The sequence below is a fragment of the Chelonoidis abingdonii genome, chromosome 1 (assembly GCF_003597395.2).
Source record: "Chelonoidis abingdonii isolate Lonesome George chromosome 1, CheloAbing_2.0, whole genome shotgun sequence".
Classification (NCBI taxonomy): domain Eukaryota; kingdom Metazoa; phylum Chordata; order Testudines; family Testudinidae; genus Chelonoidis; species Chelonoidis abingdonii.
The window spans coordinates 48,339,869-48,362,100 of NC_133769.1; the positions used below are offsets into that span (position 1 = coordinate 48,339,869).

The following is a 22,232-nucleotide window of genomic DNA, read 5'->3' on the forward strand; positions in this document are numbered from 1 at the left end:
AGGTGAGAAGACCACATCTGTACACAGTATTCGAGATGTGGGTGTACCATGGATTTATATAAGGGCAATAATATATTCTCAGTCTTATTCTCTATCCTCTTTTTAATGATTCTAACATCCTGTTTGCTTTTTTGACCGCCTCTGCACACTGCGTGGACATCTTCAGAGAACTGTCCATGATGACTCCAAGATCTTTTTCTTTGGGAACTGGGAACTGAACTGAAGCTTCATGAGCTCCAAATGCTCCAGAGTGATGAGGAAACTGAAGCAGGGAAATCCCTGTAGGGTATTTTTTTCTTTTGTGCAAGCTAAAATAAGAGTAATTGTGTTTAGAAACCATTGCAAAGGTTTCTACCTGTATCCTTTACCAGTCATGCGTCCCTGGAAAGTTAAGCTTAGTCTGTTAGGGAGACTGCAGGGTCAGCACTGGTCATAGAGGCCTAGGGCTGCTGAGCCATCAGGCCCCATTTCCATGAAGGGGTAACAAAGGATCTGTGCCCAGAATGGGCCAGAGAGTCCAACGAAAGAGATAGAGCAGAGCCTGTCCAAACCAAGGGAAGCCTAAGATCATATCATGTTGGGACTCAAACACTGCAGCATTGTGAGTGTGCAGCAGCAGCAGGTCTACCAGGGCTGTGACACATTAATTTTTGCAACCTTTTTCTTTACTCTGAAATGTCCCTATTTTGCACTTTTTCTGCAATCATTTACCCAGTGGTCTGTGTTTACAAACTCATTCAGGTAAACTCCAGAATTAAGACCTTCAAGTCCATTTCCCCCACCCAGGGCCGTCCCTACCCCTATGCAAAGTACGCAGTTGTGTAGGGCACCAGGAAATTTGGGGCACCAAATTTCCTGGTGCCCTACGCAGTTGCGTGCTGCTCCAGCCACTGCTCTGGTTCTTTCCCATGGCCCCCACTCCGCCCCCTGCAACACCTCTTCCTGCCCCTGCTCTGCCCTAGCCTCGCCTCCACTCCACCCCTCCCCCTGAGCACTGCAGCAGGGCTCAGGCGCCCTGCACTCACCAGGTGGCAGTAAGTGGAGTGACCCTGCCCCAGCCCACTCCGCTTCGCATTGCCGGTGAGTGCTGGGGGGCAATTCCCCCTGCTCCCCAAGCCCCAAGGCTGGGAGCCAGGGGAGCAGAGGGAGTGGGCTGGAGCTGGGTTACTCCAGTTCCCACTGCCCCGTGAGTGCGGGGTCGGGCCTGCCTTGCACTCACCAGGCAGAAGGAAGTGGAGCCACATGGCCCCAACCCGCTCCGTTCCAGCGGCTCGTGCTGGGGGGCAGTTTTCCCCCGTCCCCCAAGCCTGCTCCTGCTGCCCTTTACCCCACAAAGGCCTGGGGGCCACACACGCACACACACTGCAGAGGGGCTGCGTAGGGCACCAAAATGGCTAAGGAGAGCCCTGCCCCCATCCCCCATTCTCTGGGACTTCAGACTTTGATTTAGCGAATTCTTGCAGCTTTCTTAGGGCCACACATCTCCTGTAGGTGGCTTAAAACCCTGTCCACTGGAAAAGTCTTACTTTTCAGAGTAACAATTGCTCCCCTCATGCCCTTTCTTTTCATATTTTGTCTTTATCTTATAGACCTTAAACAAATTGCCCCATTCAGAATCAGAACACAAACTAAAATAACACATTCCTACCTGCTTGCTACAGATTTAAGACTTTTAGTTCCTATTATGACTCCACTCAGGAACCTCCCATGCCCTATTTCTTCTTGCTTATCTTTCTGAGAACATAAGGCAGAAAATATTTCACACCCCTTTTGTTATCTTCCTTCCAGACCATACCACACCACTGACTGCACCCTCTGGCTGTCAGCAGTGCAGCAACCAATAAAGTTGTAACTTGTACATGGCAAGTGACACTTTTTTCATAAAACCTTGGCTGTGGAATTCATTGCAGCATTTACAGAAATATACACAAAGCCTTTTGTGTACATCAGGCTCTGCTGCAGTAGAGATCTTAGAGAGCAAGATTCAAATAGCCCAGTTTTCACTGCACTTCCAGAGACAGTAACTAATAGCTCATGTTTAAGGTGACAATTTAGTCACAGGTATTTTTAGTAAAGGTCATGGACAGGTCATGGACAATAAACAAAAATTCAGGCCCATGACCTGTCCATGATTTATTAAAAATCTGTGAGATTAAATCTGGAGGGAGGGGCACGCTGCTGGGGGAGCACCTCGGGACAGCAGCACAAGCTGCCTCCATCCCAGGAACCACTGCCTGGGGCCACCGGAGAAGCAGCTGCTTGGGTGGTCCTGGAGTGAGCCACATTGGCCCCTGCAGAAGTCACAGATGTTGTGGAAAGTTGCAGAATCCATAACTTTCCACAACCTCCCTGACAGACATGGAGCCCTACTTATGTTTCCTCTAGGAAGAGAGTGGGGGAGACTGCACTTCTAGAGATGGCATGATTATGGAGCAGTAGAGGAGGCAGCTGCCAATAGCCTAAGAGAAGACTGGGGTGTCAACCTGTTTTTGACAAACCGGTGGGGTGTTCTATAATTTAATTTCACCAGGCCAGGAGGCATGCCAAACCAGAGTCCTGACTGGCTTCATTCAGAGCATCAGTCCAGTGACTCCATGACCCCTGACTCTGGATGTGTGGGAGAGGGTGGGCACAGCATACCTGGGACAGGTGATCAGGGAAGGTGTGGGGTTGGGCAGAATGTCGCCTCTCCCCCTCATTGTTGGCCAGCATGAGGGATATGACAATTCCTGGACAAACCTTATTAAACTGAATATATATATTTTGGGACCCCAATGTATTGACAATGCACGTCTTTGTGTGAGACTGTAGAGAACTTCTTTAGAAGGAAAGTAGGAGGACTGCAATCTTTCGGAGATAATAGGATCAAAGGAATTTTGGGGACAATGCATGTTAAGTGGATTTCCTAGGAAATACTTGAGGAGAATGCAGATGACCCATCTCAAATCCATCCTTTTGAAGCTGCACTGTGAACAGAGACCTATTGCCCGGCTGCTTACCTACTGAAGGTCTCTTCAAAGAGGGAAACTGGATAAATGAGTGAATCTTACTCATGAGTGTTCTTGTTCAGAGCCAAAGATGTGATTGACTGGAAACCACCAGAAAACCCTTGGTGGGAGTTGAAGGACTGCTCCTGCCAGAGGCCATGTTTCAGTTGGGGCAATCTGTGTTAAGTTTATTAGCATGTGTAGATTTTTTGGGTTTCCATACATTTTCTCTGTAATGCTTTTACCTTAAAGAATAAATGTGCTTATTAGAAAGAATTGAGTGGTAACTTACAATTGTCACAATTATACCATCCTATGTCTGAGAAGAGATGCAAAGCAGACCTACTTATTCACAGCAAAAGACTGTTGGCCTAGCACAGTGAAGGCAGGGAACAGTTAAGCCTAGCTCTGAAGGTAGCATTACCATTAGCAGCAGTGCAGAAGTAAGGGTAGCAGTACCGCAATGCCCCCCCCATAGTAACCCTGAGACCCCCTCCCCCCACAACTCCTTCTGGGTCAGGACCCCTGCAGTTAAAATGCTGTGAATTTTCAGATTTAAATAGCTGAAATCCTGAAATTTATGATTTTTAAAATCCAGTGACTGTGAAATTGACCAAAATGGCCTGTGAATTTGGTAGGGCCCTAACCATGAAGGCAATGGAATGGAGCCCTCTCAAATGGTTTCGTACTGAACATGGGATTTGTGTTGCAGAAAAATTTTGGTGATGTTTTAGAGACAATCCATATGTCAACGTAGGCAGCCACAAACCATGGCTAATGCTGTGAGTTTGTCATGGCGGTCACAGAAGTCATGGAATCCATGACTTTCCGGGACTTCTGCAGCAGCTGGTGTGACTGACCCCGGGCAGCCGCATTGACCACTGCTGGGGCAGTCTTGGAACACTCACCTCCTCCCCTGCTAGAGCACTCACGTCGGTCCTGGATCGTGTGCTGCAGCCCCTCCTCCCCCAGAGCACCTGCGGAGGTCCTGGGTCTCCTCCTGTTCCAGAGGACCCAAGATTTAGTCAGCGATATATAGTTCAAGTAATGGGCAGGTCACAGGCTGTGAATTTGTTTACTGCCCGTGATCTATCCATGACTTTTACTAAAAATACCTATGAGTGAAACATAGCCTTAACCATGACACACATTGTTGAGGATTGCAAAATGACCCAGCTTCCTGGAGAGCTTCATGCCTTGAACATTGTTGATAAGAACACCGTGGCTTGGCTTGACCAGACTGCATACACTAAATAATATTTGCCCAACAAATAACAGAGAAACAGGGATTAAATTGTGACTCACATGTCAGTAAGAGTCATAATGCCTTCTGGGGCTACCCTAAGATTGTCATAGCTTCCTACTTAGATTTGAACCTTAGCGTTCATAAACTGAGAAGCTAGCATGAACCCTCTAAGCTTAATTACCAGCTTAGATCTGATATCGCTGCCACCAGCCAAATGATTCCAGGGCTTGGCTCCCTCTCTGGTCTCCCAAAACCTTCTCTGGGGGACCCCAAGACTCAGAAGCCCTGCATCTTACCACAAAGGAAAAAACCCCCTCCTTGTTCTTCTCATTTACTTCCCCGGCTTTCCCCTCCGTGGGTTATCCTGGAAGATTACTGCTACTTTAAACTCCTTGAATTACAAAACAAAGAGGGCAATTTACCTTTCCCCCCCTCACTTCTTCCCTCTGAGGACTGCCACCAGATTCACCCTCCGTAAATCTACACACAAAAAGAATTTCACCTTTTCCTTCGTTCCCTTTAGCCTACCCAGAGAAAACTCAAACAGGTCTTAAAAAGAAAACTTTATATAAAAAGAAAGAAAAACACATAAACATAGTCTCTGTATCAGGTAACAATATACAGGGTCAATTACTTAAAAGAAAAATATGAATAAACAGCCTATTCATAAAGTTTTCCAATTTAAAACATTCCAGCAAACTACACACATGTAAATACAAAAAAACAAAACAAATAAGCCTATTGTTTTTCTACCTTTGTACTTACACTTGGAAACAGAAGATTAGAGAAGCCTAGAGATAGAAAACCCTCTCATAGCCGAGAGACAGACAAAAGACACAGAGCCAAACATTCCCTCCCTGAGCTTTGAAAAATCTGGTTTCCTGATTGGTCCTCTGGTCAGGTGTTTGGTTCCCTTTGTTAACCCTTTACAGGTGAAACATTAACATTAACATTAACCCTTAGCTATCTGTTTATGACAAAGATGCTGCAGCTTAGCCTTGCTTTGCTCAGATCCGTGCCAAAAGTCTTATTAGACATAGCAGATGTATTAACTTACCCTACTCTTGTTAATTAGCATGAATTTGAATAGGACCATTTATATACTAGATAAAATAAAAATACAGATTGCACTCACTATAACCCTGATCACATCAGTATATGGTATAAGGAAATAAATAGGGTTAATGTGTCCCACTGCTGTGCTATATGAAACTCTAGCTTAACCCTCAGAGTGTAAATAAACTGATAAGAGGCAGTTCTAATACCCATTGCCACTATGCTGATATTTTTGTTTCAAGGAAATTGAGAATATGTTGAAAGGTCTGTGTGGCTTTTCTATTTCACCCACTTCTGCTTGTTCCCTCATTTACCTCAGAAGAATATTACCGTTTGTCTGTCAGTGGCTTGCAATTTTTGTGTAGCTGAAAACATACTCTTACCCATGCTGATTTTGGAAGGACAATGGCGTGATTATATATTGGCAAACCTACTTTCACAAATCACCTGCATCATGTGCCTAATCACCTATACTGTGTACTCTGTATTTCCAGTGCCAGATATACTGAGTGCTCATTAAAGAATAATGAAGTACAAGCCATATAAAAATGGCAACTGAAAAGAAAAAACATTTTAGACCAGACTGGGAAGCTGGAGACTTCTCCCACCAGTGCTTAATGTGAACTGAAAGAGGTGCCAGCGACGGCTCAGCCTCAGCAAGCCCCAACATAAATGAAGTACTGTCAGAGAGATGACACCAACCAATTAAAACGACAAAAACAAAGATATAAAATATTCATGGGAACCAAGTGAAATACAAGATGAACGAGTGAATTGAGTTTTCATTGTGGTCCAGTTTACAGTAATTAGACCTTGTCTTTCATTTCAGTATTGCCTGAAGAAGAGCTCTGTCTAGCTTGAAAGTTTGTCTTTACCAAACAGAAATTGGGCCAGAAGAGATATTACCCCACCCACCTTGTCTAGCTCAGTACAATCACTTTTAGGCATGACGTTAGGACCTGACCCTGGAGCCCTAAGTATACACACATTTCACTGAAGCTCAGTAATCCGCTTTGTTCTGTTTGCTAACCCTTATGATCACTTAAAATTTACCTTTTGTAGTTAATAAAATTATTTTTTGTTTATTCTTAAACCCAGTTTGTGCAATTCATAACTGGGTCGGGGGAGGGGGCAGAGAGCTGTGCATATCTTCTTCCACATTGAGGGAGGGGGCAATTTTTATGAGCCTATGCTATATAGATCTCCATACAACATAAACCAATATAATTTTGGGTTTACGCTCCAGGGGGTGTGTGCACAGGAGAGCTGGGCATTCCCCTTGCTGAACCCTGCCAGAGAGCTAATTGCAAACTCTGTGTGACTCTACAGCTGGGTGTCCCCCGGTCTGTGTGTGTGCTGGAAAGGGGTTTGAGAGCCTGACACAGGAGCACAGAGTAAGGGAAACCCAGGCTGGTGGGACAGGAAGACTCAGTGAGACCCCAGCACATCAGGTGGCACCCCAGATGGGAGCAGGGGGGAATCTAACCTGTCACAGGTACTGCCTTCCAAATGAAACAGATAGTCAGGAAAAAAGGAAATGCAAAAAAAAAAAAAAAAAGTCCCACACCAAACGCTCTTAATAACCAGATTACTCACTTCATACATTTGCCAGGAGGAGTCTGGACATTTTCAGTTAGCAGAGATGATATATTTCATTGTAAAACCCAGAGGGTTAGGAGACTAAGAACACATCCAATTCTCAAATCAGTTATCCAGATGAGCGTGATTTGCAGATGCTAATTTGACTACTATTTTTATGCAAGTCAATCTCTCTGCCATATGGTAACGACTGAAGATTGTTATTTTTGTTTTGTTATCAAAGCAGAAATGGTTGATAACAGATTATGTTGAGATTTGAGCACTAAAAAGATTGAGTCTACATAGTACACTCTTTTGAGTAGTTTTCAAGCATAATTTCACAAATCTCAAAAGAAAGTAGAGGAGATACCACATTGTATATAAATGTAGGCAGAGTTGGACAGAGTAGGCTTATCAGTGGAAAGGTACAGGCAGAAGCTCTTGTCGGCCCCGTGAATGTCTGCCGTGCAACCACAGCATTCACCCAGAGGTTAAGGGACTGGGCCACATGCTGGTTGAGGTCTGACACGCGTACAGTGGAGGAGATAATTGACTCCCTTACACTGGAGCAGTTCTTGCAAAGCCTTCTGGAGACGGTGTGCACCTAGGTGAGGAGACACCAGCCAGGCACAATCGAAGAGGCGGCTTGGATAACTGAGGAGTATATAGAGGCTGAGGGACACCGGGGGGAGGACTGGCAATGGAAAGACAGGGAACTGGGGCAGAAGCCCGTGGACTTCTTCTCCAGGAGAGGCAAGTAAAAGGGGGAGCCCAGAGGAGCACCCAAGAGGCCTGCCTGCCTAACGTGCTGGTGGTGTGGGAAACTGGGGCATGTTAAACAAGGCTCCCCGGACATGGAATGTGGCTGGGGCAGACTTTTGTGCTTGGACTGAACAGGCGGGACGGAAGCTGGGGTTGTCCACTGTGCCTGTGAAAGTGGGGCAGAGACCCCAAATGGCTGTGGTCAACACTACCTCGAGTTGCACGCTGGTGCAAAAGGTGCTGGTTAAGCCACATTGGCTCATTCAGAGGAAAAGGATGGACCTTGGGTGTGTACATGGGGACAAGAAGTCCTGCCCAGTAGCCCAGGTACCCCTGGAAGCAAAGGGTTGCTTCTGATGAAAGCAGGTAGGGGTCCTGGAGAAACTACCGCATCCGGTACTGTTAGGCCAGGAATGGGCCTCACTACTGGGTGTGAAACAACAGGGCTCCCTGCAAGGGGGGAGGGTGGATCCCAAGAGAATGAGGATCCCAGGGCGAGAGGACAGGCCCCATCCTGGGAACCAAGACAAAACTCCTAGACAGCAAAGCCCAGAGCGGGGAGACCCGCAGGAAGCATATATGGGGGAGCTGGTCAGTCTGGACTCCCCCAGAGAAGGAAGGCATATGGGGGAACACCCCCGATCCCATTCTCTCTGCGGAGGAGGCCTCAGATGTACTGGGATGAACGGGGGAAACTGAGACATGGAAAGTCCCGCCCAGTGGTGGGATGAATGCCTACCCCCCACCCTAGAGGGGCAGCCACAAGGAGAGCCAAGGGAACTGAGGTGCGGGAGATCCCAGCCAGATACACAGGGGGAGCTAGGGATAGGGGGCCTGCCCCACTGTGATTGGTGTGATGACCTGTGGGCGGAAGCAGAGATGGGGGGGCACGACTCCTGGAGAAATGCTCCTTCTGTGCGAGAGGGATGGAGAAACCATCTAGGATGCTGGCTGGGCAGGGCCCAGCTGGGAGTGGGGAGGGCTCCCCGAAAGAGCCTCCTTCAGGGGAATGGCAAAAGGGCTGAGGGGCCAAAGGGGGTCCGGGGGCACTGTTCTTAAGGAGGAGGGTGTGTAACGGGGTGCTAGCTTAAGCGGCACTGAACCAGCCCCTGTTAAGTCAGAACCTGCTAGCATAGGTCCCATCAAGGGGAACTGGCTGGGGCTGGCAGGGTGTGGCTCATTAAAGGAGCCTGAGAGCAATCACCTTTGAGCCTGCTGAGAGGAAGGCCTATAAAGCTAGCAGGAAGGCAGTAGGAGGGGGAACAGGAAAGTAAGAGCCTGTTGCTCCCAGATACAGCAAGAGCAAGCTGTTCCCTAAGGGGCTACCTGACTGGCATAGAACTGTATATAGCTGTATATATGTGATGGTGGTGAAAAATACTGGGAAATAAAAGGGTACTAGTGTATAAGTGGTCTCCAGCAAATTTGTACTGAGAGCAATGAGGTGCTTGTTTACAGGGCCATTCCATGGTAAATAGATTTGAATGTCAAATTTCTAGCCCATGTTGTAAGAAATTAAAGCTGATACTAATTGAATGTGTTTATTTATATCTTGTTTAATGATTAGCCATCTAAACAGACAGCTCTTGTTTGTCACTATAACTATTGATTCAGAGATCAAAAGCGAATATTAACATTTAAATGGGGTAAAATAATATTAACATCTAAATGGCTGAAATAATGTCAGTCTATATGTCACTTTAAAGTTTGACTGCCTAATGGAAAAATTGATTTACGTAAATATGTAGCTAATTACTGGTGATGCTTAGGTGATAACTCTACTTCAAAATATCCATGATTGCATATTGTTCACCTAAGGACTCCAAACTGTATAAAAATGCCTTGGGTCCCAATCCTTTTTATCTTAGATTTGCATGACGCATCAAGCAAGCCACGCTTAAGCCACAAGGCTGAGATCCCAGTCCTAACTGGACCACCCTGAATATAAACATTGGACTATAACCTATGGACTAGTTCTGAGAGAATTCTTTGCACGTACAAAGCTCACCATCTGCACTATGAATCTGAATTTCAAGAATTGTAGTCATGTCTGTATGTATACTGATCTTTTAACCAATACTTTTCTTTTTTAATAAATTTTAGTTCAATTAATTGTGTGTAAGCATGTATATGGGTAACATCTGGAATAATCATTAACCTGTGAGGTAATGTTTCTGATCCTTTAGGATTGGTAGAACATCTATATATGATTAAGTTTTTCAGTAATCCTCCTCATATTTAACTTGGGTGTCTGCATGGAGGCCTGAGGCTGGGTTACTTTAAAGAAACTGTGGTGGTGTTTTCTGGATAACTAGTGAGGTATTACAGAAGCTGTTTTGTGCTGGCTTGGTAAATCTAAATACTGGAATATCCACCAGCTTTGGGGACTGTCTGTCCCTTTCTTTGCAGTTCACCCTAGTTGAGTGACCTTGTCTGGCTCCCTCCCCTGGGACTCAAGTCACACTTCTTAATAAAAAATGCTGAAATTACTACCTAGCTTTGTAAGGTAATGTAAGTATGTTACTACATCAAAGTGATTGTTGTAGTCATATCAGTCCCAGTATCAGAATTAGAGAAAAGGTGAATGAGGGAATCTTTTATTGGACCAACTTTTGTTGGTGAGAGACAAGTTTTCCAGCTATACAGAGCTGTTAGCATCTGCAAAAGATACTCAAAGTGTAACTGCTAAATACATGGTCAAACAGATAGAATACATGCTAATTACTTACACTACACTAAGGGACCATTGATGGTGAAGTACTCCATTAACACCTCTGTAGTTATGACAAAAAGGAGGGTTAGTGGGGTACAATTTTGTCATAGGGTCACTCATCATACTGGTTCTTCCTGCTGGCTGTTTTGGGAATTAGCTCTGGTCAGCAGGTGTGCCCTCTGGTGGTGGTGGCTCTCCTATCCTTGTCTCTGCCTGCAGACACACTTAAGTTCCGGTCCCTTCTCCCTCTGCTTTGTGGCATAGCCCTCCAGCCATGTCACAATCCAGGTTCCCCTCTTCTGGGGGACTCCTTCCACAACAGTCTACCTGCTCCTTGCAGTGGCTTGGCAGGCCACAACCTGGCCGCTTCTTCAGTGGTGAGGGAAGAGAACCATGCCCACTCACTACTCTGGGTCCCAGCCCAGTGATCTTGTAAACCAGAGCTTCCCACTACCCCTCCTTTCTTTCCCCACCAGTCTATCTCAATGCACTGGGCTACTTCCCTGCAACCCCAGCACCTTCAGCTCCTGCCTCTGGCTCCTTCACCCTCTTCCCAGGGCCTCAGGCTTGCAAGGCTTCACAGTGCTAGCTCTGCAGCTTTCTAGGAAGCCAATCCTCTCAGGCTTCCTGCAGCAAACTGATTTGTTTTGACCTGCAGCTTCCCTTTTATATGGTCCAGCTGGGCCCTGATTGGCTGGTCCAGCCACCACTCTAAATGGCTTTTCCCCTGAAGCCCTCCAGGCTGGGTTTTAACCCTATCATGGCCTGCGTGGAGCAGATGCCCAGCCACAAACTTACATTCATAACTTTGCTAGACATTAAGAGTATTTCAACACTGCAATTAAAAACCCGCAGCTGCCTTGTGCCAGCTGACTTGGGCTAAGGGGCAGTATAATTGCTGTGTAGCTGTTCAGACTTGGGCTGGAGCCTGGGCTCTAGGCAGGGCCGTCTCTAGCAGGGTGTGGGGTCCAGACATAGGTGACAAGTTTCTAGTTGCTGGGGGGTGCTCCCCTGCTCTACCCAGGCTACACCCCCACACCACCCCTTCTCCTAAGGCCCTGCCTCTTCCCTGCCCAGTTCCATCCCTTCCCACAAGTGCGCTGTGCCCTTGCTCCTCTTCCCTCCACCCCAGAGACTCCAGACACAGCAAAATAGCTGATTGGCAGTAGGTGCTGGGAGGGAGGGGGAGGTGCTGATCATCAAGGCCCACCAGTGGGTAGGAGGCTCTGGGGGGAGGGGGAGGCTCCCCATCCCCACCCACTTCCTCATGAAGTATGGGGGCCCCCAAAGCACAGGGCCCACAGCAGTCGCTCTGATTTGCCATACCCTAGGGACAGCTCCAGCTCTAGGACCCTGTGAGGCAAGAAGGTCCCAGAGCTCTGGCTGCAGCCCAAGCCTGAACATCTACACCATAATTAAAAATCCCATTAGCCCACACCCTGCGAGCCTGAATCAGCTGGCATGGACCAACCGCAGGTGTCTAACTGCAGTGTAGACATACCCTAAAAATCAAGGCTTATTACAACAATCTGTAACCCATTAAGCCTCGCTTTTTGTCCTATAACTAGAGGGATAGTTCTGAGTAGCCTGAAAGCTTGTTTCTCTTACCAACAGAAGCTGGTCCAATAAAAGACATTACCTCATCCACCTTGTCTCTTTTACATCAAAATGAGACATTTTGATAGGCAACTAATAACCTTCAGTGTGTTTCTTATATTAGAGAAGCGTTGCTTTTAATCTTGACTTCAGTTAGCAAATGTCCAAGCTAAATAATTCTAAATTACTCATAGTAAAGAAGCAAGCTGAAACTCTGTGGATCATTACTACTGTAATTATATATTCAGGTGAAAGCTCAGAATTGAGCAAACATTCAGCAAAAACAAACATTTGAATCTACACAAAACACAATTCTCACATGGCAAGGATTAGCATTAAACCCACCAAAATTCTACTGAAACTCTATTTTAATGCATCCTGTTATTCCTAAGGATTGTTGTTCGCAGGTGCCGCCAAAGAAATGGTAATCTTGCGTACAGCTGCTTAGGAAGGTGAAAATAGGAGATAAGAGTAAAAGAGCTTTTGAATTGTACATGCACCAGTGAATTCAAGTTCCTAGAGTGACAGCCAACTATGATCAATTGTACTTCTCGATGGCCTGATAGCACCAATAAGCACCACTATAGAACACATACGGTACATTAGAAACAATATTGTTAAAACAGTTTTTGCAAACTTTTATTTGAACTCCAAATAGCTGTTTTATTTGACCAAATTCCTGGCCTTTTCTCTGTTTACAATTATTTGTGAAAATGGGTTTTTGTTGGCATAAACATTTGGGGAATGTCTTGGTTTAAAAAAAAAACATATTTGCATGTAAACAAGTTATTTGTACACAAAGAAGAGTATTCACTATTCCTTATTCATTACTCACTATTTTCTTTTAAATTGGCTATTCATCATCCATTAGTCTGTTCAAAAAGTTTCAGATGTCCAACCAAGAAATGGAAACTCGTGACTTAGGTGATCAATCACACCATGAATAAGAATATGTCAAAGTGAAACAGTTCACAACCTACAGGGTGAATATAGTTCATGACGAGTATCTCAGAAATCAGTATCATTTTGTGAAAAAAACAGCAAACAGATAAGTGCTACATTTGTTGGATTAATGCGTTTTCAGTTAATAAATTGACCAATTCACTAGGCACAGAGCACAAAAATTATGGAGCAATGATTGTCTCAAGTGTGGACACACTTGGCAGGCTACACAAAGGTGTATGGTTACAGGAGCTTTCCATCCCACTTGCATCTCCCTGTTTATGGGTCAATCACAATTGTGGTCCCTGTGCTCTTCAAAGTACAAGGTCTGTGCCCTGCTACCACCACAGGCCACCTCAAAAGCATCAGGAAGTAGGTAATACATAAGGGCAGGCTCCAAGGGTAGCATATGCTGGACCCTCCAAAGGAATGGTACAGCAGGCCTGCTCCCTCTGTACTCGAGGTTAAGTCAGGGAAATAATGGTTCCCATAAATGTAACACACTCTTTCCCATTGCAGATACTGTATGGTACAGGATACATTTAGAAGCCTTGGAAGAGATCTTTTTTTTTTAAAGATCCAACCAATTAGGTGGCAAACTTTCACAGAAAGTCAATGAGAGTTTGGTGCTGGACTCTCCTTTGTACCTTTGAAAAATCTCTCCCCATCCGCTTGTTGAAGATAGGATAGCTGGGCAGTGTGAATAAAATTAAAGCTGGTTTATACTGTTAACTTTTAATTGCCTTACTTTTAGTACATTAACATATTTTTGCCATTTAATTGCAAATGACTAGATCTTTCTTACATTCCCATACAAGCTATGATAACTACGTAAGCCACAATAGAACAAATGTTAGATTTAACTTTGAATTTTCTGGCTTCTAGTTATTTTAAACCTACTAAGTTAAACATTAACATAATTTCTGTGGACAAATCAGCTTCCTATAGGCCAATTTGCCCATTATGTAACTTTGTGGTTTTACCAGTGAAGAGCAGTAGGTTATGCAGGATTTGCAAAATATAATTTAGTTTTCCTATACTTCAAAGTAATTCCTAAAACCCTCATTAGAATCCCTTTAATTAGTGTAGGCAAAATTGTTCAAGCATCAAAGGAGATCGTATTCTCTACCTCTGCTAGAAATGATAAAATAATTTTGCAATTTACATGCACTATTACTTCTGGGGAAATGTGTCCTGCTGACATTTTCTAAAAGAAAATGTTAAAGGTATGTGTGTGTGTGTGTGTGTGTGTGTGTGTGTGTGTGCGCGTGTGTGTGTGTGTGTGTGCGTGTGTGTGTGTGGAAGTGCAGATCCTGTACTATTACAAAGCAAGGAGGATGAAAATGGGACTTATCCTATAGAAAACAGAATTCCAATTAGACATGTATAAATAAAGGAGACAAGATGCTGTGGTTTTCAGTGCCATAACTTTGTATATTGATCTATATTTTAAAAGTCTAATTTCTAATTAAAACCACTAATAACTTATGACAGAAAATACTAAGGTTTCTAACGTACTGTCTTGTTCTTGCAATGCATTTGGATATGCTCCACTCATGTTGATACAATACAACAGAATGATGGAGGGCAGTCAATAGCAATCATTAGCCCAGCAGTGTACTGAGCACTGATAATGTGTTGATAGGAATGACAACTGATCTGGAAAGTGAATGAATGCCCTGTGTACGAACAGACTTCAGTGCTGGCAAATCTGATGCGTCTGAGAAGTGTTTCTCTAATATGAGTGCTCCAGGTATTGCTAGTCATGGCCAGAAAGGCAGATACACTCAGTAAATAGCTAGTTGTGTTAGAAGAAAGAGGTATCTGTAGCCTTTACTCCCTGAACACCAAATGGCAGGTGTACAGAGAGGTTATCAACACACAGAAACACACACATACCTGGAATAAATATCTAGAGATATTACCTGTTCTCCCTATCCCACAAAGAACAGCCATTCCACAACTGTGGCTCAGTAGTATTAAAATTAAAATAAGGGGAAGTGCAGAGCTCCCTGTCTTATGAGGAAAGGAGAGAGACTTTCCCTTGCTTGAGAGAGCAGTTCTTCTTCCTTCTCCTTGGCTCATGCAGTGAGAGTGCCCTCTCCTGTTTCAATCTGTTTTACCTGCCATGCTGGAGGAGGAATCGGCTCCTCTCAAAGTAGCATCCATCGTATTTCCAGAACAGCCTCATTTTCATCCTTTTCCCTGCTTTTGTCAAGAGCAGACGCACCAGTTCTCCCACCTTTAGCTCAGCAGGCTTGCCCTTGTTTGCAAGTACTTTGATTGCATGACATTAATATATTTCTTGTATTAAACTTTAAAAAATTTCCGATGTGTAGTAGGGGCCTTTTTCTCCAGATAGATGGTACGTTACTTTCAATTAGAGATGTGAGGTTCAGGGTCATTCAGGCAGTTGAAATCAGTTGTTTATGGAGTTACACTGACACGATAAGACAGTGGTTTTCAGCCTGTGGTCTGTGGAGCCCTGGGGATCCACCAACTACGTCCAAGGGGTCAGCGAAAGGTTGTTATTACCGTAGTACAGGGTTTTCAACCTATGGTCCACAGAGCCTGGGTATCCACAGACTATGTTTAACATGTCCAAAGAGATCCACACCTCCATTCAAAATTTTTTAGGGGTCCACAAATGAAAAAAGCTCAAAAACCACTGCTAAAGACATTTATTACTTACCATTAGGCATGATAGTAGCTGTCATATGGCAGATTTTCTTGTGTCTGACATGTTGCCAACATAGTAGTACTCTGCAAAGCATCATGAATTCTATCAGAATGGCTACCGAGATTGTGGCAACCTAATCTGTGCCACCATTTCTTAAGAAGACATCCAAAACCAGTCCCTATGGGCCAGAGTAACATGCCCTTACTTAACAGCAAATAAATTCTTACTCTGCTAGTAGTCCCATTGAAACCAATGGGACTAATTGTGGAGTAATTTACTACTTACTGTGAGTAAGGCATCACTTTCTAGTGTTAAAAAAAATAGTGTAAACAATGGCTCTTTTTACAGCTGTAGAAGTATCTGACCCTAATTGCTAGTGGTTGTTGTCTGAACAGTAGCCACAAATTGAAAAGGCACCAAATTTCCCTGTGAATAAGAGCATCCCTAATACAAACTGCAACTCCAAAAGAAATGGGGAGACTCACATTTAATTAAGACTGATTGTCAGAAAATCAATACGGTTAGCACAGCAGTAGCAATCCATGATAGAGAGAGATGACACTTTAATCAATTAAACTTTTAAGTTAATTTTTGATGTCTTTGTTCCAGCTTACAGCAGAAAACATTCTTCATTTGACATATGGTTACTATTCTATAGTTGTTGTTTTTTTAGTTGCCCGCTGTAATTGGTCAAGTGACAGCTGCAAAGGTGTGGCCACTCAAAAACAACATCTCAAGACAATAACTCTGGGATTTTGTATTCATATGCACCCGTATTGATTGTCTCTCTGTTGTACTAGGGAACAATCCAAGGACACAGCAATGCCGCTTAGAGGCCATTTTTTTTAGGGTCCTTATAATCATTTTCTGCAGAAATGCCCGGGGCAGGGAGGATCACTGTGAGACTCTCTTAATGGATTTTCCCCAAGATCAGTCATGGGGTTGAGGGGGCTCCTACGTCAGTTTTGAAATTGGTTCCTACATCACTTAGATGCAACTCCTCAAAGTATTTAGGCACCTAAATACTGAGCCTGAAACACTTTTGAGATGTTACTCATCAATCCTTTGTGAGATGGGCCATGGGAATGGGACAGAATCCTATTATATATGTATAGTCAGTTTAAAATAACAGAAAAAAGTTGCCAAGCATAAAGAAAAAGAAAATATTATACTTTGCAAGATCATTACCAGTGTCTTGGAGTTCTTTTATAGTCAAACAAATTTGCCTTTCTTATATTATGCTTATATATCATAACCAGTAATTACATTTTTAATTAATGGTTGCAAAGTTAATTTTACATTGCAGGATTCAGAACAGACTCTTGTTGCTATAGTTGAAGGATCATGCTGACATTTCTGTACTGTTAGGTAAGTCATGTATTGCACACTATAAAAAACACATGCTGAATATACGGGCCATAGAACCAATCCTGGGAGGTAAGTAGTAAACAAATTAATACAGTAGAATCTCAAAGATACAAATACCAGAGTTTTGGACTGACTAGTCAACCAGACACCGTGTGGAACCGGAAGTAAGCAATCAGGCAGCAGTGGAGACCCCTCTACCCCAAAGCAAATACTGTACTGTGCCTGTATTGCTTCTTAATGATAGGCACATCTGGGCTGCCTGTCCCCACCCCCATGCGTGGGGCAGATAGACACTTACAATTAGGAGGTGAAGATGCTGGTGCTGCCAGCCCAAAGCAGCTGGAGCCGGCAGAGCAGGAGCAGTGTTGGGGTCTGTGCCGCTTTCACCCCCTCCCCCTCCGGCCAGGAGGGAGATGTGCTGTTTTCACCTTCCTGCCCCCAGCCGGGAGGGGGATGCACTGTTTTCACCCTGCCCCCTGCCCTACCCCTTCCCCGAGGCTCCGCCCTGGCCCGCCCTTTCCCTGAGGCCACTCCAATCCCCCCTGCCTCTGTTGTTCACTCTCCCCCACCCTCACTCACTTGCTCATTTTCACCGGGCTGGTGCAGAGTGTTGGGGTGTAGGAGCGGGTGAGGGCTCTGGCTGGGAGTGTGGGCTGTGGGGTGGGGCCAGGGATGCAGCGTTTGGGGTGCAAGAGGCACAATCATATCCATACAGCACAAACAGTCATTTTATTACAAAAAAATGCCTTGCTCTTCACCATATTGTGGTGATCCTTAATGGACTTCACACATTCAATATTTTCACCATTCCTTGGTTTGTCTAATCCAGAATGAAGACAGGCAGTCCTCACTCTTTAATAAGGATCTATTCTGAAAAGATGCTGGTGAGGGCACAGTGCACTTCACAAGATGATGCCCTTGTTAATCCATGTGGTGGACAACACACAGTGTCATTAGACACAAAAATGTTTTCATATGCAAATCGTATGTCCCTATTATGAACTTGTGCTATTTTCCTGTAAGTGCTCCAAGTTTATCTGGTTATCAATTCATCACACTTGGTATCAGAGACAGAATGGAAATATCTTTTACCATGTGTTCTGTATACTGCAAAGGAAGGAAGAGGGGAGAGTGTTATTGTTCCTATGTTTCAAGTCATGTGCTCAGAATTAGCTAACCAATTTGCCCCAACGAACTAAGGTCATATCTAATCCTTCTCCCACTGAAGTCAATAGAAATATTGTCATTAATTTCAGTGGGAACCGGAATAATCAGGGCTGGCCTTACCATGAGGCGAACTGAGGCAGCCGCCTCAGGTGCCAGAACTTGGAGAAGTGCCACTAGAATCCAGAGTGTAGAAAATTGTCTGCTGCTGGTGCATATGTATTCTTTTTGCTCCAGATGCACAGAGATGGTGGAGTGCTGTGCTGGAGGAAGGCGGGCACAAGAGACATAACAGGCAGGCAGGAAAAAAGGTAAGAGGGAATAACAGAAAGCAGCAGGAGCTGCAGGGAGAGAGAGGAGGAGGAGCCTCTTATGTATCTCTCTAGCACCCCCAGGAGCCTGGACTTATTAACACCGGCTTCTCAGGGAGCTTCCTGTTTCCTACTGCTTTCCGAACCCACTTGGGAGAAGAGGCTGTCAAACTGAAGTAGGTGAGCCAGTTTAGGCCTTAAAGATGGATATCATCCTCACTTCTTACTAAAGTGAATCCTATTCCGGCTTATATTTGTCGGCACTATCTACAGCTCTGACTATTTGTCCCCTTCAATGAGTGTTGAGAGCCATATAGCTGGCAACAGAACAGCAGTCATGATGAAAGGAGAAAATGCCTCCTCTAGGACAGCAATTCAGAAAAAGAAAAAAGCAAAGGAGCTTTCTGTTAGAGCAGGAAGGAGCGCCTCTGGGTCCTGGCTAATTGGGCAGTGCAAGCGCTTGGGATGAGTTACAGCGCTGCAACTCACTCACTGTCCCACATCACAGAAGGCTCAGCCAGCACGCAACTCCTGGCGTGTAGCGCGGCTGTTCCTGCCTCGGCTTTGGGGTTGTTAGCGAATCAGCGCTGTGATGCAGCGCTGCTCATCAGGTGTGGACACTAACCAGCGCTGTATTGGCCTCCAGGTTTAGAGGTAATCCCATAACCTTTTCAGCCTCTCTGATCATTGTTTCGCACCCATCAGCCCTGGGCTAGGTACCCGCTCTTAAATGCCCCGGGAATTTAAAAATCCCCTCCTGTTTGCTCCAGCAGGAAGGTGGCAGTGCAATCAATCATTCAATCAATCCACATCATCTGACCATGCCTCCACGCCCAAACGAGCCCAGCATGGACAATTGCGAGCTGCAGGACTCATCAGTGTTGGGTGAGGAAGCTGTGCAGTCACAGCTGCGCTCCACACCATAGAAACTATATACCTACGGCCAGATATCAAGTCCATGCAGCAGAGGGCCATGACCCGGGACGCGGCGTGCAGGGTTAAGTAAAGGAGCTGCGGAGTGCTATTGCCAAGCACATGAGGGAAACGAGTGCTCAGGTGCTGCCCCATGACCTGCCGTTTTTACAACGAGCTGGATGCGATAACTTGGGTATGACCCATGCCAATCCGAGGATGACGAGACACTCTTCAGAGCCAGGAGAGGAGGGGGAGGGGTAGAGGAAACCGAGAGGAGACAGTGGAGACATACCCGGGTCCCAGGAGGCATGCAGCCAGGAGCTCTTCAGCAGCAGCAGCCAGGAAGAAGCTAGCCATTCGCAGCCGCTGGAACATGGTAGTGAGAAAACAGCAGAAGGCAGATGTCTAATGGATAGAAAGTTTTATTGTAAGGATGGAATATGTTTTGGTAGGAAGGGGTTTGGTTAGGCGTGCCTGCAAGAGCATCCTAGATTTGGAATGCCCATTATTGGTCTTCACGCTGTCGTAATCTCCCTTTCGTGTAATCTCTGTGCAAAAGTATTCAGCCAGGCGTGTGGCAATGCGCTTCTGTAGTGTTTCCAACAGCGGAGCAAGCCATAGTACCTGTGTCCAGTCAGGCATATACGCCGTCGCGCCACTGTGCCCGGAGGGTGGGGGACCAATGCTGCATCACATGGCCCAAGCTTGGACATAGGAGACCAGAGTGGGAAGCTCACAAGTTGTAGAAAGACTCTCCGCTTATTCCAGATGCACGGAGCAGTCAAGATATCTGGGAGGATAAAACCGTGGAAAAATGTGCAGGGATACAGATCAAGTGCAGTATCCCCGTAGTGTTGTTTAGCTTTTCCAATTGGCCACAGTTACACAACCAAGTGATCCAGAAGTCAGAGCAGCCCCTCCAGCTTCCGCAGTGATTGACCGCGTGTGTTGCGAAGATGACTACCCAGGGATAAACTGCGTAGCAGATGTGGGTGTAGGTTCAGTGCGAAGTTATCCACGCCTAGTCTGCTACCCTGCTTGCCCCTCAGCACCAGAAACTCTGCAAGCGGGTTTCCAGAGTCAAGCAGCCCCCCTTCCCGAGGTGAGCGCGCAGTTGGTGCAAGATGGCTCGCCAGAAGTAACTGCTGTGCAGATGTGGGATGTAGGGTTCAGTGGCAGTATCCCCTAGCTGTACCACTGCTTTCCCAAATGCACACGAAAACTCAGTTGATCCTGAGGTACTCATCATCCTCTTGATGCTGTAGCTAAGATGGATCCCCGGGCTATGCCCCGTATGTAGTAAATGATGTCTATCCAACTAGATCACACAAATCCCTTTGAGTGTGATTGATAAACGGAGTTATCGGAAGCCTCTGTAGTTAAGTGTTTCTATCTCTCCGTTTTGTAAAATAAAGTGCTGCCTGAATATCCTACTGGCATTTTCACGGGAACTTCTAGAGGCTGGCAGATTACTAGTTTACGGCGAAAGCCAAGGAAAAGTAAAAGAGCTAGTGAAAGCGTTATGAATCTGTTATTCGCTACCAAGTGAATCAAGAGGCATTGACAGGAATGTGAGGGAAAAAGAAAGAGGAAAAAAAAACAGAACAACAACAGAATGGTTGGTCTTCAAGACGACACAAACGCTAAAGCGCTCCTGTGTTGCTCCAAAGGTGACTGGTATGCAGTCAATGGTAGCCATGCAGGTGGCAAGCACTACCATGCTTTCTTTCCCCATCCCAAAGCTACTCGTTCACCTGTGCCCCATCTGTTTCCTCAAAACCCCTTCTCCAGCATGCCTGTTTCGGTTACCACACGTCAGACCCAGCGCGCCAAACGACCTCATTGTTAGGAACTTACGGTGAGGCCCTACAGTCCTTGACCACACAAACGCCTACGAGCCCATGCACGTCAACACGCCACATGTCACCAAATGACGCATATAAATAGACCTGAGTTGTCACATGAGGCATTTGCAAAGATGCTACTGTCAGGCAGCATAATATCAAACCTCTAAGCTGTATCAAGGTTCAGCACTCGCTCCCCCCTGACGGGTTGTTTCTGACTGTATGTTTAATAAACAGATTTCTGTTCTTTAAAACCAGATTTATAATATTAACAGAAAGTGAAACAAATTACTGTTACCACCACATAGGAAATAGCTAGCACTGCGCAAAATCGATTGTAACAGCACTGCAACATGACGCTGTGTAAGGCACATACAATTACTGTTGGGCTTACAGCCTAAATTTGCGCCTTTAAGGATCTCCTAATTCACTATGCTGAAGCCTGTTCTGGCTGCTGTAGTAGCTCCTCATTTCTGGCGGTGGAAAATGACAGCCTCAGGCCTGAACCTCGAGATGGTTCCTGTCGTTGAATTGCCTCCGCGTTTCACCTCTACAAATATTATGCGCAAGGGATACATGCTACGAGGGATATAACGTTGGGATGCTGTGCTGTCCTCCTCAAGTCAGCTTTACCCGTAAGAACTTCCACATCTCCAGCGTGGTCTTATTATCTACACACGAGCCAAAAGCACATCCCACAGTTCATATCTGCTCCGGGTCAGCCTGTAGTGAACGGTCTTGCTCGCTGTCAAGTTCCTTCTGTATATGGTTATAGCCAAGGCATACTAACGGATGAGTATGTAAGTGTCCGGTCTCCAGATCACAAATGGGCATCTGCTGACAATTCACCTACGTGATCTTCTGGTATGCGGAACAAAAAGGCCCAGCCTGCCTATCTGCTGAACAAGGCACTGTTCCGAGAAGATGCGTACCATCATGCATTTTCCAGGACCATCCTGTGTAAGATGATTCAGTTGAATTGCGCCACGCCGCTGATCCAACGATAGCCAGGCGCTTGACCGAGAACCATAAGAGAACTACTCCTTCCGAATAATGTTACATCCGGTAAT

General features: G+C 45.4%; 2 long non-coding RNA genes across 8 annotated transcripts in view; one reads left to right on the top strand and one right to left on the bottom strand.

Moving 5' to 3' along the window:
- LOC116820067 (uncharacterized) overlaps window positions 1–1,754 on the bottom strand; it is a 150,741-nt gene extending 148,987 nt beyond the window's left edge. For both annotated transcript variants that reach the window (XR_012657283.1, XR_004372543.2), the window contains exon 1: window positions 1,649–1,754. This is a non-coding gene — a long non-coding RNA (uncharacterized LOC116820067). The remainder of the gene's footprint in view (window positions 1–1,648) is intronic.
- Window positions 1,755–1,940: 186 nt separating this feature from the next.
- LOC116819651 (uncharacterized) overlaps window positions 1,941–22,232 on the top strand; it is a 66,146-nt gene continuing 45,854 nt past the window's right edge. For all 6 annotated transcript variants that reach the window (XR_012655796.1, XR_012655798.1, XR_004372448.2 and 3 more), the window contains exon 1: window positions 1,941–2,020. This is a non-coding gene — a long non-coding RNA (uncharacterized LOC116819651). The remainder of the gene's footprint in view (window positions 2,021–22,232) is intronic.